This window comes from Acomys minous (genome assembly GCF_964271855.1).
Source record: "Acomys minous genome assembly, chromosome: 7".
NCBI lineage: Eukaryota > Metazoa > Chordata > Mammalia > Rodentia > Muridae > Acomys > Acomys minous.
The window spans coordinates 112,257,314-112,270,921 of NC_140488.1; the positions used below are offsets into that span (position 1 = coordinate 112,257,314).

The 13,608-nt window shown below is 44.8% G+C and overlaps 1 protein-coding gene across 10 annotated transcripts in view; it reads left to right on the forward strand.

The window, feature by feature from the left end:
* USP9X (ubiquitin specific peptidase 9 X-linked) overlaps positions 1-13,608 on the forward strand; it is a 144,647-nt gene that overhangs the window by 24,082 nt on the left and 106,957 nt on the right. For 5 of the 10 annotated variants that reach the window (XM_084790782.1, XM_084790792.1, XM_084790783.1 and 2 more), the window contains exons 1-2: positions 7,422-7,654; positions 8,169-8,283. The exons of 1 other annotated variant lie outside the window; for it this stretch is intronic. The gene's annotated coding sequence lies outside the window, so the exon portion shown is untranslated. 4 more of the 10 variants (XM_084790786.1, XM_084790791.1, XM_084790787.1 and 1 more) reach the window with 3 other exon arrangements.

Consider the following 13,608-nt stretch of genomic DNA (forward strand, 5'->3'; position numbering starts at 1 on the left):
GCACTCGGGAGGCAGAGGCAGGTGGATCTCTGTGAGTTTGAGGCCAGCCTGGTCTACAGAGCGAGTCCAGGACAGCCAGGACTACAAAAGAAACCCTGTCTCAGAAAACCAAAAGATAAAAAAAAATAAAAATAAGAAAGAAAGAAAGAAAGTTGATTGTAAAAAATAAAAGCCCTTATAATTTTCCTTATGTTGTGAATTTCAGTAATGGTTCCTTATGTCTACTTTGCCTGAATGTATGTATGTGCATGCTATGCATGCCTGGTGCCTATGTTGGAAGAGGGCATTGCACCCTCTGGAAGTAGAGTTACCATTCGTGGTGAGCTGCCATGTGGGTGCTGGGCAGTGAGTCTGGGTACTCCGCAAGATCAACAGGTACTCTAAACTGCTACACCACCTCTCTAGCCCCAGTCTTTCTCTCTTTTCCGAATGACAAGTCAAGGTGACAGAGACAGGTGGATCGCTGTGAGTTCGAGGCCAGCCTGGTCTACAAAGCGAGTCCAGGACAGCCAGGGCTACACAGAGAAACCCTGCCTCGAAAAACCAAAAAAAAAAAAAAAAAAAAAAAAAGACAGTGGTCTTGTAGAATATCATGTCTTGATTGTGAAAATGATTCAAAGAGTCATGCTGTTTTTCTGTGTACAACAAACTTCCCTATTTTCAGTAGGGAAGACCTGGAAAAGTCAGAGTATTCCAGACAAATAATGTGAGATACATCTCTGTGAGGATCCAGGAGTTACTAGAACATGCTAGAGTCAGGAGTGAGGCGGACTCTGTGTCACAATGTCATCCTCCCTCTCAGACTAAAGAAATCTGTACTTCTTAGAACTATACGGAGTTCCATTTTTCTTACAAGAAAAACGCAAAAAGATTCAATTGTTTTACACTATAGTGGTTTGCAGAATAGAACCCTTCAAATTTTAAGCAAAGCATCTGAAGAGCCCCATAATCCAAAGCAAAAGAAGTGTCCTAACACTTTGAATGAAGACTATAGACTCACTGGACAAATATTAACTGATGCTTCCTGTTGTGAGCTGCGTGAGTCAGCTCTGGGATTCAGCCAGCCTTTTCAGGTCTCGGTATTCGAATCTTGAATGTCTACAGCTGGCCAGTTTCTGGTGCTAACTGCACTCTAGTCAAATGCAGATACATCTACCATAGAGATCACATGTGTAAGTGTTCGTTCCTAAAGGAAGAAATCCCTTATTATTCACAATACAGTGTTAATTAACCAGGGGACCTGATACATAGTATCAACATTTTGGAAAGCTAAATTTTATTGATCTAGGTATCTGTCCCCTGTTCTTTTCTGTGGCTTCTCATCTGTTTTTGTTTTTACATGTGGACCCTTCTTTGGACATCCTGCAGAGTCGTACAGTTCCCTGCACAGGTTCAGGGCTCTGATCTTACATCTTACCAGCTTTTAGGTTCTTTTTCAAAATCAAGGTGAGCCAGGCATGGTGACTCAGGCCTTTAATCCCTGAACTCAAGAGACAGAAGTGGGCAGCTCTCTTAAGTTTGAGACTAGCCTGGTCTACATAGTGAATTCCAGGACATCCAGAGTTATGGAGAGAGAGAGAGAGAGAGAGAGAGAGAGAGAGAGAGAGAGAGAGAGAGAGAGAGAGAGAGACACCAAGACCCTGTCTCAAAACAAAGAAACAAGCAAACAGGAAAAAAGAAAGATCAAGTTGAAAAATATTTCATCTTGTTACGTATTTTTTTAAAAAAATTATTTATGCTGGACGTGGTGTCACATAGCTTTAATCCCAGCACTTGGGAAGCAGAGGCAAGCAGATGCTGTGAGTCCAGGACAGCCAAGGCTACACAGAGAAACCCTATCTCGAAAAACCAAAAAAAAATTGTTTATTTATTATGGATCCAGTATTCTTCCAGGGTGTGTGCCTACCTGTCAGAAGAAGGTACCAGATCACATTATGGATGGTTGTGAGCCACCATGGAATTGAACTCAAGACCTTGTTTCTTATTTCTGTCACAAAATACTTAACAAAAGCAACTGGAGAAAGGAAGGGTTGATTTTGGCTCACTGCCCCACTATATGTCTATCATGATGCAGAAGTCAAGGTAGCAGGAGCTTGAGGCAGCTGGAGGCATCCACACTCAAGAAGCAGAGAGAAATGAGGGTGCTGGTGCTCAGCTCTCTCCCTCCTATGCTCTCTGTCTTGCGTGTTCCCCGCCCCTTCTCCTCAACAGAGCATTTCTCTGTGTAGCCTTGGCTGTCCTGGACTCACTCTGTAGACCAGGCTGGCCTCGAACTCAGAGATCCACCTGCCTCTGCCTCCCCAGTGCTGGGATTAAAGGTGTGTGTAAGCACCCGCCAGGCTTAATTTATGGTTTCTCATGCGATAATGGGGCCAACTCTCGGCTTCATGAAGTCTGATATAATTTGGGAAGCTTTCTGAAAAAAAACTTTTCAAAATTAAAATACAAAATTATATATAAGAGAGAAGGATCACCACAAGTGACAAGTTGCAAAAAGCTGAAAAAAATTAAAATAGCACAAAATCCAGGAGGGGGAAAACATGGTTGATTAAAATGTCTTTTTTCTTGTGAATAGTTTAGAAATCTTTGTTCAGTCTCAGCACTTGATGTCAAATATATTAAGGTTTTATTATGAAATTTGAGATAACTATCCAATTTCATATATGAACTGTAAACTCTCAAGAATTATTTAATAGCTAATGTTAAATATCCTTTGATTTAATAATCGTCTTTAACTAGCTTGTCCTTGGTTCTCCTTATAATGGCTATGATATTCATTGGTGACTGCTGGTGCAGATACCAAGATTAAAACATTTACTTTAACTCTCTCAAGTAGGCAGGTATAGGCCACTTCTCTTTGGGCACCCTGGGTTTGTCCCTGAGGCACAGAGATGATGCCAGGGTTACTCTTGGTTTTCTTGCTGGACTTTGTATCCAAGTCCTTGACTTTCCGGAAGTAGGGTAGTTTCAGACAGACCATTTCTAAGTGGTTTTGTTTGTTTGTTCGTTTTTTTGAGACAGGGTTTCTCTGTATAGCCTTGGCTGTCCTCCACTTACTTTGTAGACAAGGCTGGCCTTGAACTCACAGAGATCTGCCTGCCTCTGACTCCCGAGTGCTGGATGGTGGGTGTGTGCCACCAAACCCAGCTTTCTAAGTGTTTTTTATAGGGAGGATGTTTAACCCCTCCCCTATGTGACTTTGAAATTTGTCTTCAAGAAATCCTACATTTTAGAATGTATGTAGTAAGCAGTGAATCTACTTAGCAAATATTTTTTTGGGTAGAGTAGAAAGGGGACAGAGTGCAGTGGGAAATTCTATGAGGAAATGGAATATAATAAGATTCTGTCCTAGGGCTGGAGAGATGGCTCAGCGGTTAAGAGCACTGACTGCTCTTCCAGAGGTCATGAGTTCAATTCCCAGCAACCACATGGTGGCTCACAACCATCTATAATGTGATCTGATGTGCATTGTATACATAATAAATAAATAAATCTTAAAAAAAAAAAGATTCTGTCCTAATGGCAAAGAACCAGGAAGTTTAAAAAAAAAATACACTCTTCAACCTGAAAGGACAGCTGTTAGAAAAGAGAAACCAAAATCAAGGAAGTGAGAAGAAAGGGCTGGAGGATAGTGAATTTTCATTTCAGTTGTACTGTGGCATTGAACTTACTCTCTTAACCCCACATTTTTTTTTCATTGCCATCTCATGAACTGAATGGAAGATGTCAAAGTGGGCAGTCCTGTAGCCATAGCCACCCTGGAGCCCAGTGGATATTTCCTCCTGGGAAGTAGCTGGAGAACTTAAGAGTTCAAGCTAGGACTACTGGTAAGAGTGTAGTATGTAGATTCCCATAGGAAATCATCGATATTTGATTGGAAGATTTTCCTCTTTGAATGGAGATGGGAGAGTGCTGAGGCTCGACTGCAGAGCTTTACTTTGTACTAAGCACTAATTAGCTACACACCCACCCTTTTACCCTTAAAAATACATAGTAAAACATACATAAAATTTATCATTGTAATTACTGTAATTTTCTGTTCTGTGACATTATGTACATTAACAAAATTGTACATCCATTGCCATTTTCCACTGCTCAATTTTTTTTGTCATCTCCATATAAGTACCATGTCCATTAAACTGTAGTGCCATCCTCTTCACCCCTCATGCGCCAGCAGCCTCTATTGTACCTCTATAAACTTGTCTACCCTGGGTACCACACGGAAGTGAAATCACAGGGGAGCTTTTGTGTCTTGCTTATTTCAGTTAGTATGTTTCCAAGATTCATGCATGTTCTAGTGTCTGTCAGGGTCTCATTCCTTTTTAAGGCTGAGTAACATTTCATTGTGTATGTCTACCACATTTTATTTATCTATTCATCTACTCAATATTTGGGTTGTTTGCACATTTTGGCTATTGTGACTAATGCTGCTATGAATTTTGATATACATGCATTTGGTTGGGTCCTGCTTTCAGTTCTTTAGGCTTTACCCAGGAGTAGAATTAGTAATGTTATGTTTGCCCTTTTTTTTTTCCCCAGACAGGGTTTCTCTGTGTAGCCTTGGCTGTCCTGGACTCACTTTGTAGACCAGGCTGGTCTTAAACTCACAGGGGTCCTCTTGCCTCTGCCTCCCAAGTGTTGGGATCAAAGGTGTGTGCCATCAAAACCCTACAGTACTTTTTGCTTGGTTTTTTTTTTTTTGTTGTTATTTTCTAGACAGGGTTTCTCTATGTTATCTTGGCTGTCTTGGACTTGCTTTGTAGACCAGGCTGGCCCTGAACCCACTCACAGAGATCTGCCTGCCCCTGCCTCCTGAGTGCTAGGATTAAAGATGTGTGCCACCAACCCTTGCCTATCGTTTGTTTTTTGTGTTTGTTTGTTTTTCCGAGACAGAGTTTTTTAAAATGTAGTCCTTGCTGTCCTAGAACTCAATATTTAGACCAGGCTGACCTAGAACTCACTATTTAGACCAGGCTGTCCTAGAACTCACTCTAGACCCTTTTGCCTATTTATTTTGAAGGGTTTTACTTGTTTTGCTATTGAATTTTTTTTGTTTGTTTTGTTTTTCGAGACAGGGTCACTCTGTGTAGCCTTGGCTGTCCTAGACTCACTTTGTAGACCAGACTGGCCTCGAACTCACAGCGATCCACCTGCCTCTGCCTCCCAAGTGCGGGGGATTAAAGGCGTGCGCCACCACCGCCCGGCTTGCTATTGAGTTTTTTAAAAAACATAAATACATAGCCGGGTGGTAGTGGTGGTGCACTCCTTTAATCCCAGCACTCCGGAGGCAGAGGCAGAGGCAGAGGCAGAGGCAGAGGCAGAGGCAGAGGCAGAGGCAGAGGCAGGTGGATTGCTGTGAGTTGGAGGCCAACCTGGTCTACAAAGCGAGTGCAGGTCAGCCACCATGCCCAGCTATAATGATTTACTTTTTAACATTCTGTAGGTTGCCTAAAAAGGGTTGTGGTTGCCTAAAAAAGGTTGGGTTGTTATTTTACTTTTTTTGAGACAGAATTTCTCAGTGTAGGTTATTTTAAATTGACACAAAGTGATACTTATAAGATACAATGCTATAGGGTTTTTTTGTTTTTTTGTTTTGAGAGGATGGGGAAGGTAGACAGATCTCTAGTCTCAGTCTAGTTAAAATCATGTACCTAGGTAGGGGTCAGACGTGGTGGCGCAAGCCTTTAATCCCAGCACTCGGGAGGCAGAGACAGGCGGATTGCTGTGAATTCAAGGCCAGCCTGGCCTACAAAGCGAGTCCCGGACAGCCAGAGCTGTTACACAGAGAAACCCAGTCTCGAAAAACCAACAAAGAAACAAACAAAAGAAACGAATGTGCTTATAGCACAAGTTAAACGACATGTAATGGATTTTATAGGATTTTGTTATCATTTTACGTGGGATTTGCTGCACACAGGCATTTTAAAGTCAAAATAAACTGTGATAGATCAGTAATTGTATTTATTTCCTCTTCATGTGTGAACTTTAGGTAAACTATAGAATTGTCCCAACCCCACCAACGTTTGAGAAATTGCTCTGATTAAGTTTTGCTTCTGCAGCCTGCACTTTGGAGTCTTTCTGTCTCTCTCTTCCTCCCTCCCTCCCTCCCTCCCTGGCCCCCCCCCCCCCGTCTCTCTTGGCTTTTCAAGACAGGGTTTCTCTGTGTAGCCTTGGCTGTGTTGGACTCCCTTTGTAGACCAGGCTGGCGTCGAACTCACAGCTATCCACCTGCCTCTGCCTCCCTAGTGCTGGGATTGAAGGCGTGCGCCACCACCGCCGGTTTTTATTCTCAATATGCAGATATGCAGAAAATAGTCCCTGACTATTGGGTTCTTAAGTTCCTTCCGGGTTCTCCCAATGGTGCTGAAGATACAGCAATAGAAGTTCATTTGCTACATTTAGTATTAAAGAGTAGCAAAGCTGTCTAGGATGGTGTAAAGTTTTTTGTCTTTACTGTTTTAAGGATTCCTGTGTCCAAAATGTCCTCAGTCCTAGTCACTGTGCCTTTAAGGCTGACGAAATGCTTTCAGGTACTGATGCTGCAGGACCATGTGAATGAGCGGCTTAAAAGCGCCTCCCTCAAAGAGTGGGAAGGAGGCCTCGACTTTGAATTTCTAGCCACACCTTCCCCCTATCGGCAGGGAGCAGGTGGCTAAACCCTGGGGACCTGGCACCACTACTTAGTGTCCTGGCCTGTCCCCATGTCACGTGACGTGGGTCAGCTGCGCAGTCAGGACCCTCAAGCACCGCGGCTGCAAACGCCTAGCACAGGGACCCAGGAACTTGGTCTTTCCGTTCCCCCTCCCCCGCACCATCCCGGAAAAGGGGGAGGTCGGTGACGTCACCATCCGGGCACTCGGCGGCCGGGCTATGGTTCACAATGGAACAAAAACAAGCAGCACTAGTCAAATTCTGCGACGCGGCTACCGCTTAACCCTCTCCTGTCCATATCACCACCATTCCCGACAGTCCAGTCCCTTCGCCCGTGCCGCAGGCCGGGTCGTCTCAGGCCTCTACCCCTTCCCCGACCCCACGCTCCTCTTCAGAGCGTTCTGGGGCCACTGTCTGCTCTCGGCCTGGTCCCCTAACTGAAGGGTGTGGAAGAGTCCCTGGCCCTCGCCTGGGGGGGTCAGTCTAGAAGCCTCGGTATGGCCACAATCTTTCTTCAGCATTGTCTTCCCCTCCCCCACCCAGTTCGCAGAGTTCCAGGCTTCTGCCGCCTGGTCCGTTCCCCTAGCGGCTCACGTCGTTCCTCCCGCTCCCCCACCAACCCGAGGTGGACAGGGAGGGGAAGGGGGCAGCTGGCCGAGATGGGGGCTGGGCAGGCAAGGGGGCGGACCGAGGGCTGAGGGGTGGGGCTTGATAGGGGCGGGCCCTAGCGGGGGGCGGAGAAGCTCTAAGCCTTGGGCGGCGCTGGGACTAGTGGGAGTCTGCGCTGCCGCCGTCGCCGCCGCTGTTGCTGCCGCTGCCGCCGTCGCCGCCGCTGCTGCCGCCGCCGCCGCCGCCACTGCCACTGGCCGTGCGGGTTTTCTTTCTTTTTCTTTTCTTTTTTATTTTTCTTTTTTGACTTGTTGGATCCGCCATATTGAGGAGGCCGTGGTATCCAAGGCTGCGGAAGCTGGTCTCCGCCGGTGGCGGAGCCGCAACCTCTTAGGTAGCCGGCCCGTTTGGGCTCTTTTCAGTCCCACCGAACCCCTTGCCTTGCCTTGCACCGGCTCCCAGGCCTCGCGGGAGTCGGCCGCCGTGCCTCTCCCTCGGGGGAGGTGGCTGCCTTTACCGTCCTGGTGCTTTGGGGTCGGTGGACGGGAGTGAGGAGAGGAGCCGCAGCGAAGCGAGCAGGCCCCGAGTGGGGGGACTGAGGCGGCGACCAGGGGAAGGTGAAACTGCCGCTGCAGGAGGAGGAGGAGCAGGAGGAGGTGACGCAGGAGAAACGCACCGCCCGGAGCTCGACTGAGCTCAGAGAGCGCCCCAGCCCGAGGGGAGAAGGGGGAAGAGGGCCGCCGGCGGCCGAGAGGGAGGAGGAGGAGGAGGAGGAGGAGAGGAGGCGGCGGCTTTGGCCACTGCTGCCCTAGGGTGGCTAGGGTGCGGAGCGGACGGGTCCCCTTGTGAGCGCGGAGAGCGCCGCGAGCCCGGCATCCGCAAGCTCACACATTTTGTCTCTCCGTCAGCCCCTGGCCTGGGATGCTCCCAGGTTAGGCCTCGTCCCGGGAATTTGAGCCTTTTGCCTTTTCGTCTCCCGCCTCCGCGTGTCCTGCTTCTTAGAAGACGCCTGTGTTGTGTTCGGTGAGTAGTCAGTTCGGCGGTGGGCGCCGGGGCCACTCGCCTTTTCCGGGGCCGACAGCTGGCTGGAGGGGTGGGAGGAAGGCGCGAGGGGGTGTGCGTGTGTGTGAGAGGTCCCTCCCTCGGGGGCCTCCGACTGGTCGGGTCGGGGACACGGGGTGGGGGGGGGGCGCCCCTCCTCGTCGCTCCCAGGCTGGCCGAACGCTCGCCAGCCTCCGCTGTGCCGCACCGTCGGGGTCCCGGGAGCGTGTGTGCCCGTGTCTGTGAGTGAGCGTGTCCGTGCGTGTGTCTATGTGTGTCCGTGTGTGTCCGTGTGTGTGTGCGCGAGAGTGAGTGTGTTTTGGACTGGCAGGGAAAATGGCTGACGGCTCTGGCCCTCCCCTTCCTCCCCCTTCCCGTCCTGACTGGAGTGGAGAAGAGGAGGATGGAGACTTCGGGCGCGGCGTGCCGCCCCTCCACCCGTGCCGGAGGTCGCCTCAGAGCGCGCGGCGGTGGCGCGCGGGCGGCGGGCGGTGGCGGCGGTGGTGGCAGGGGGGGGGTGCTGTTCGCGCGCCCCTTAACCCCGCCGCGGACGCCCTCAGCCTGTTCCACTTGACACCAAACGCCATTACTGAGGTGGAGTGATTTGGAGCGGGAGAGCTAGGCCTCGGCGACGCCTGGCTGGCTATCGGGCCCGCCGACTTGTTGGCCTCCCCTCCGCCCTCCCGCGATAACCCGCAGTCGCTCGGTGGCCCCGTGCCCTGGGAAGTCCGAGCCGGTTATCGGTCCCCCACACCTCCCTCGCGCCCCTTCATCTGCTCGAGGCCAAAGGCTAGGGAGGGATGTTTTGATGCCTAAATCGCTTCCAAGGGACAGTAGACCTTCCTTACCACCTTTCTATTTTTAACTGTTCCTGAAGAAGGAGAAGAAAAAAAGAAAATATTAGCCTGTGCGACTTTGTGACTAAGAAAACCTTCACCCGCTGGTGATGTGAGGTTTCAGGCTTCATAAAAGGCTTGTTTTTCATTCATTGTGAAATATTTACGTTACACAGGTGGGGAGCTGGGGGGGGGGTTGTTACTGTTTGGGTTTCTCCAGCAACTGGAATGTTACGATTTTTTCGATACAACGTGCTTAAATTAAACACGTTATTGTTTTGGAAGTACCGTAGTTACACCGTTAATTGAATTTTCACGGCCGCAGTTTACAGGTGTGTGTAATTGCCGCAGAGTGGCGTTGACTTGTAAGTGAGGGAATTGTGGGTTTAGGTTAATTTTCATGCTTCTGTTGGTAAAAGAGGCATTGGTAGTTATTTGTAAAAATTTAAAGCCCACCAGCTTTCCTTATCTCTCCTTTGTATAGTTTCAGTTATTATTTTGGGTGTACTGATGTGGAAACTTTGCAGGCGGTATCTATTAGACCTCATTAGCTCTCTTTAACCATGACTAGGTTGCGTTTTTTTTTTTTAGTCAGTACACTTGAACTTAAAAATAGAGACTACAAACTCTTCTTTAGATCGTTCTAGTCTACTGAATCACCAGGCTGCCATTTTGGCTTCAGCAAAATGCCTTTCAATTTCTTGGAAGATTTAGATATTAAATATACAGAGATAATATTTGCTTTTGCAATGTTTAAATTTACATGCTTTGTCATACTTGCTGCTTTAACCCTTTAAACTTTATTGTTTCAGGGTTTGGGTAAAGTGAAAGCCGGAAATATTTGGAATTGATGTTCCAAGGGTGAAAATTTAACGTATGTTTTGCCTTCTCTCATGAAAAAAATCCATCTTTTAAATACTATATGAATGTCTTCATGTTTTTTCTTATCCCCCTCCCAAATATGATGTTATCTTTCTTTTGCTGTTTCTTCCTTTTATTTGCTGACAGTAGTAGAATCTAAGAGAATGTCTGGAAGTATTAAGGACTAAGAGAAGAATACACAAGAATCTTAGTTTCTTTCTAAAAGTAACTCTGAAAAGCAGATTTTATTCTTAAGTTATAGAGCATTTTATGGGGGTCCCTTCGTTTTCTGCCTATCAGTGAGTGGAATGCTCCATCCAGTAGGATATACTTTGGTTCTTTTGTTTTCCAGAATCTTGAAGTACATTTTGAGATAATCTCTAGAAGAGCAATTTAGTGGTATCTCTTCAGAAATTATTTTTCTTTGGCATAATATTAATAATGCTACTTAGGGTGTTTGTCATGATCTGCCATCATTAAGTTATTGATTAGTTGGACACATGAAAGCATTCTATTTTTTAGTTTTTTTCTACTCAAAAGATCAGGTTTTAAAGTTTTTATATTTCCAGAATTTTATTATTGAAGCCAGTCTTTGTTTAAAGCAGGTGAGAGGAAATTATTTGAAATGTATAGGGACATCTGGGGCTGGAGAAATGGCTTAGTGGTTAAGAGTACATAATGTTCTTGCAGAGAACCCAAGTTGGATTCCTAGCACCCATATCAGGCAGCCTACAACTTGTAACTGCAGCTCTAGGGGATCTGACACCCCTCAGACCTACACACACACACACACACACACACACACACACTAAAAATATGGATTAGTCTTTGAATATGAGACCCTAAGCTGTGGAAGTTATTGAACTACTTGAGTTTTATTTTAAAAGCACATAATACTTTTATGATTATCTTGCATATTATATTTCCTTTCCTGCTGGTAAGTTTTCTGAATCTTGAAATGTTTCTCAAAGATTGAGAAACAAGTACACCATTAATCACAGCACTTGCAAGGCAGAGGCAGGAGAATCTCTGTGAGTTCGAGGCCACCAGCCTGGTCTACAAAGAGTTCCAGGATAGACAGGCCTACACAGAGAAACCTTGTCTCCAAAACAAAACAACAAAAAAGAAACAAGTCTTGTTTCCATTTCATTGTTTTAGAATCTGGATCTTTGAAAACCATCATATTTATTGCTAATTGTCTTGTATTTTTTACATGTTCTAACAGTGTTTGGGGAGCATTTACTGCATTGATCTGCAACTCTGGACATTAGAATCACTTGGTAGGGATTTTTGTTGTTATATCTGATATGGGCCTGAATAAAAGGTACATTTTAAGAATACTGTGTATGAGTCTGATACTCTATCAGGCTTAAAGCTGTGGGGCTATTGTTATTACAGAACTTGTGTAAATAAGAAAATGGATTTTTAAAACTGCTTTCCATTTTCAGCATAATAACCACTTATTAACTATTAATTACAAGTCAGCACCGTTACACATTTAAACATTCTCATTTATTACATTATATAGGTATTTTTTTATTATACCAATGGAAGGTAGTAGTACCTTCAGCTAGTAGTACTTAAATTATGTGCTATATTGATGAAATGATACTGCTATTTTAAAAGAAATTTAGAATTTTTAGTTTGTTAGCTATACCAGAGCAGCTTTAGATTAGTTTTGTTTTTAAGACTATCAAAATAGTCTGGCTTTTGAAAAATAACTTGATTGGCCATGGAAAGTAGAACAAATAGGTATCTTCTAAATGTCTATCAACATGTGAGTTTATGACAAATAATTGCTGATAACATTTATATTCATGAAATGAAAATAGAAATTTGTTTTCTGATAATTCATATTATCTCATCAACCAACATACAGTGAAATTATTATTTCAGTATGAGAGTTCTGAATTTATTTTAATTTAAAATTTTATTTACACTAAAAAAATTTAAGACTAGGGGAGCTTCTTTTAGCATTTTTGCTGCATTGGTTGTAAATTATGGAATGAAAATAGCGACAACAGACATTGGGGGTATGTGCCCTGTTTCATTAGGGCCTCATGTATGCTACGGTAGTGGAATGCTACCACCAAGTTACATTTCTATCCCGATGATCATTCTCAATGAGACAAAAGAATCCTCAGATATCTTTACTGAATTTTAGAAAACGTGATTTTAGTGGTCTTTAAAAGTTCTTTTGTATTACTTCTCTGTGTTTGATACAGGAGCTCACAAATGTAAGCTGGATACAAACTGGCTGTATAGCCAAAGATGACTTTAAACTCCTGATCCTTCTGCCCCCACCTTCTGAGTGCTGGGATTACAGGTATTTCCCATCACATCATTTGGCTCTGAATCTTTTCTTTTTTTTCCCCCAAGACAGAGTTTCTCTGTGTAACAGTCCTGGCTATCCTGGTCTCATTTTTGTAGACCAGGCTGGCCTAGAACTCAACAGCAATCTGCCTGCCTCTGCCTCCCGAGTGCTGGGATTAAAGGCTAGCGCCACCATGCGGAGCCTCTGAATTTTTTTTTCCCCGATACAAGGTTTCTCTGTGTTATCTTGGCTGTCCTAGACTTGCTTTGTAGACCAGGCTGGCCTCTGCCTCCCAGTGCTGGGATCAAAGGCATGCACCACCACACCCCGCTTGAATTTTCTTATGTAGGAAAAAACCCTGAGGTTTTCTGACACATGTTACTGTGCCTAAAATGATGACTGCTAGAGTATGTTTTTAGGGAAAAGGGATGGGAAAGTATTATATTATTGAGATATTTACCTAAAATTATACTGGGTCTTTGTCTTTTGTTGTTTTGTTTTTGTAGACAGGTTTTCTCTGTATCTTTGGCTGTCCTGGACTCACTTTGTAGACCAGGCTGGCCTTGAACTCACAGGGATCCACCTGCCTCTGCCTCCCTAGTGCTGTTGGTGCTCTGCAGGCAAATGACTTTTGGTTGTTACAAAGTTTAATGTTTCAGACTGGGTCCTTACAAAGTATAGATTTGCCTCAGCCTTCTAAGCACTTGAGAGTATAGACCTGTCATGCTGCACTAATAAGTTTCCAATTTTATTCTCTGGTGACTACCTAGCAGTTATTTCTCTGCCTCAACTGTATGTCAGAATCATTTGTGGAACTTTTCCAAAGCATGTTTGTCTTGGTCTTATTCTCTAGATAACAAGTAAAGTTTGGAGCAGGAACTGGGCATTAAAGAAAAAAAAGGGAGTGAGGGCAAAGTAAAAGTAAAAACTTAAGACCAGAGTTCTGTCTTGGCAGTCCGGGGCAGGATAGTGGGGTTATTTGTTTGTTTGATTTGGTTTGTTTTTTTGCAGTTTATTTTAGGGAAAGGGGAGGAGTTCAGCAATTAGATTGATAGGTATATGAGACAGTAATAGCACAGGCCTGATTCAAATATATATATATATATATATTTTATACATTTACCAGTTCTAAGAACTTCTCAAGACTTAATGTTTCTAGCTCCAGAATTAATATTTTTAGTGTCTTTTAATGCATTGACTTTTATCTACCACAGATACTTATTTGGTATCTGCTTTGTGCTAGACATTGTTCTAGCAATAAGTACTGTGTAAAAGGAGAATCACAGGATTAGTAAT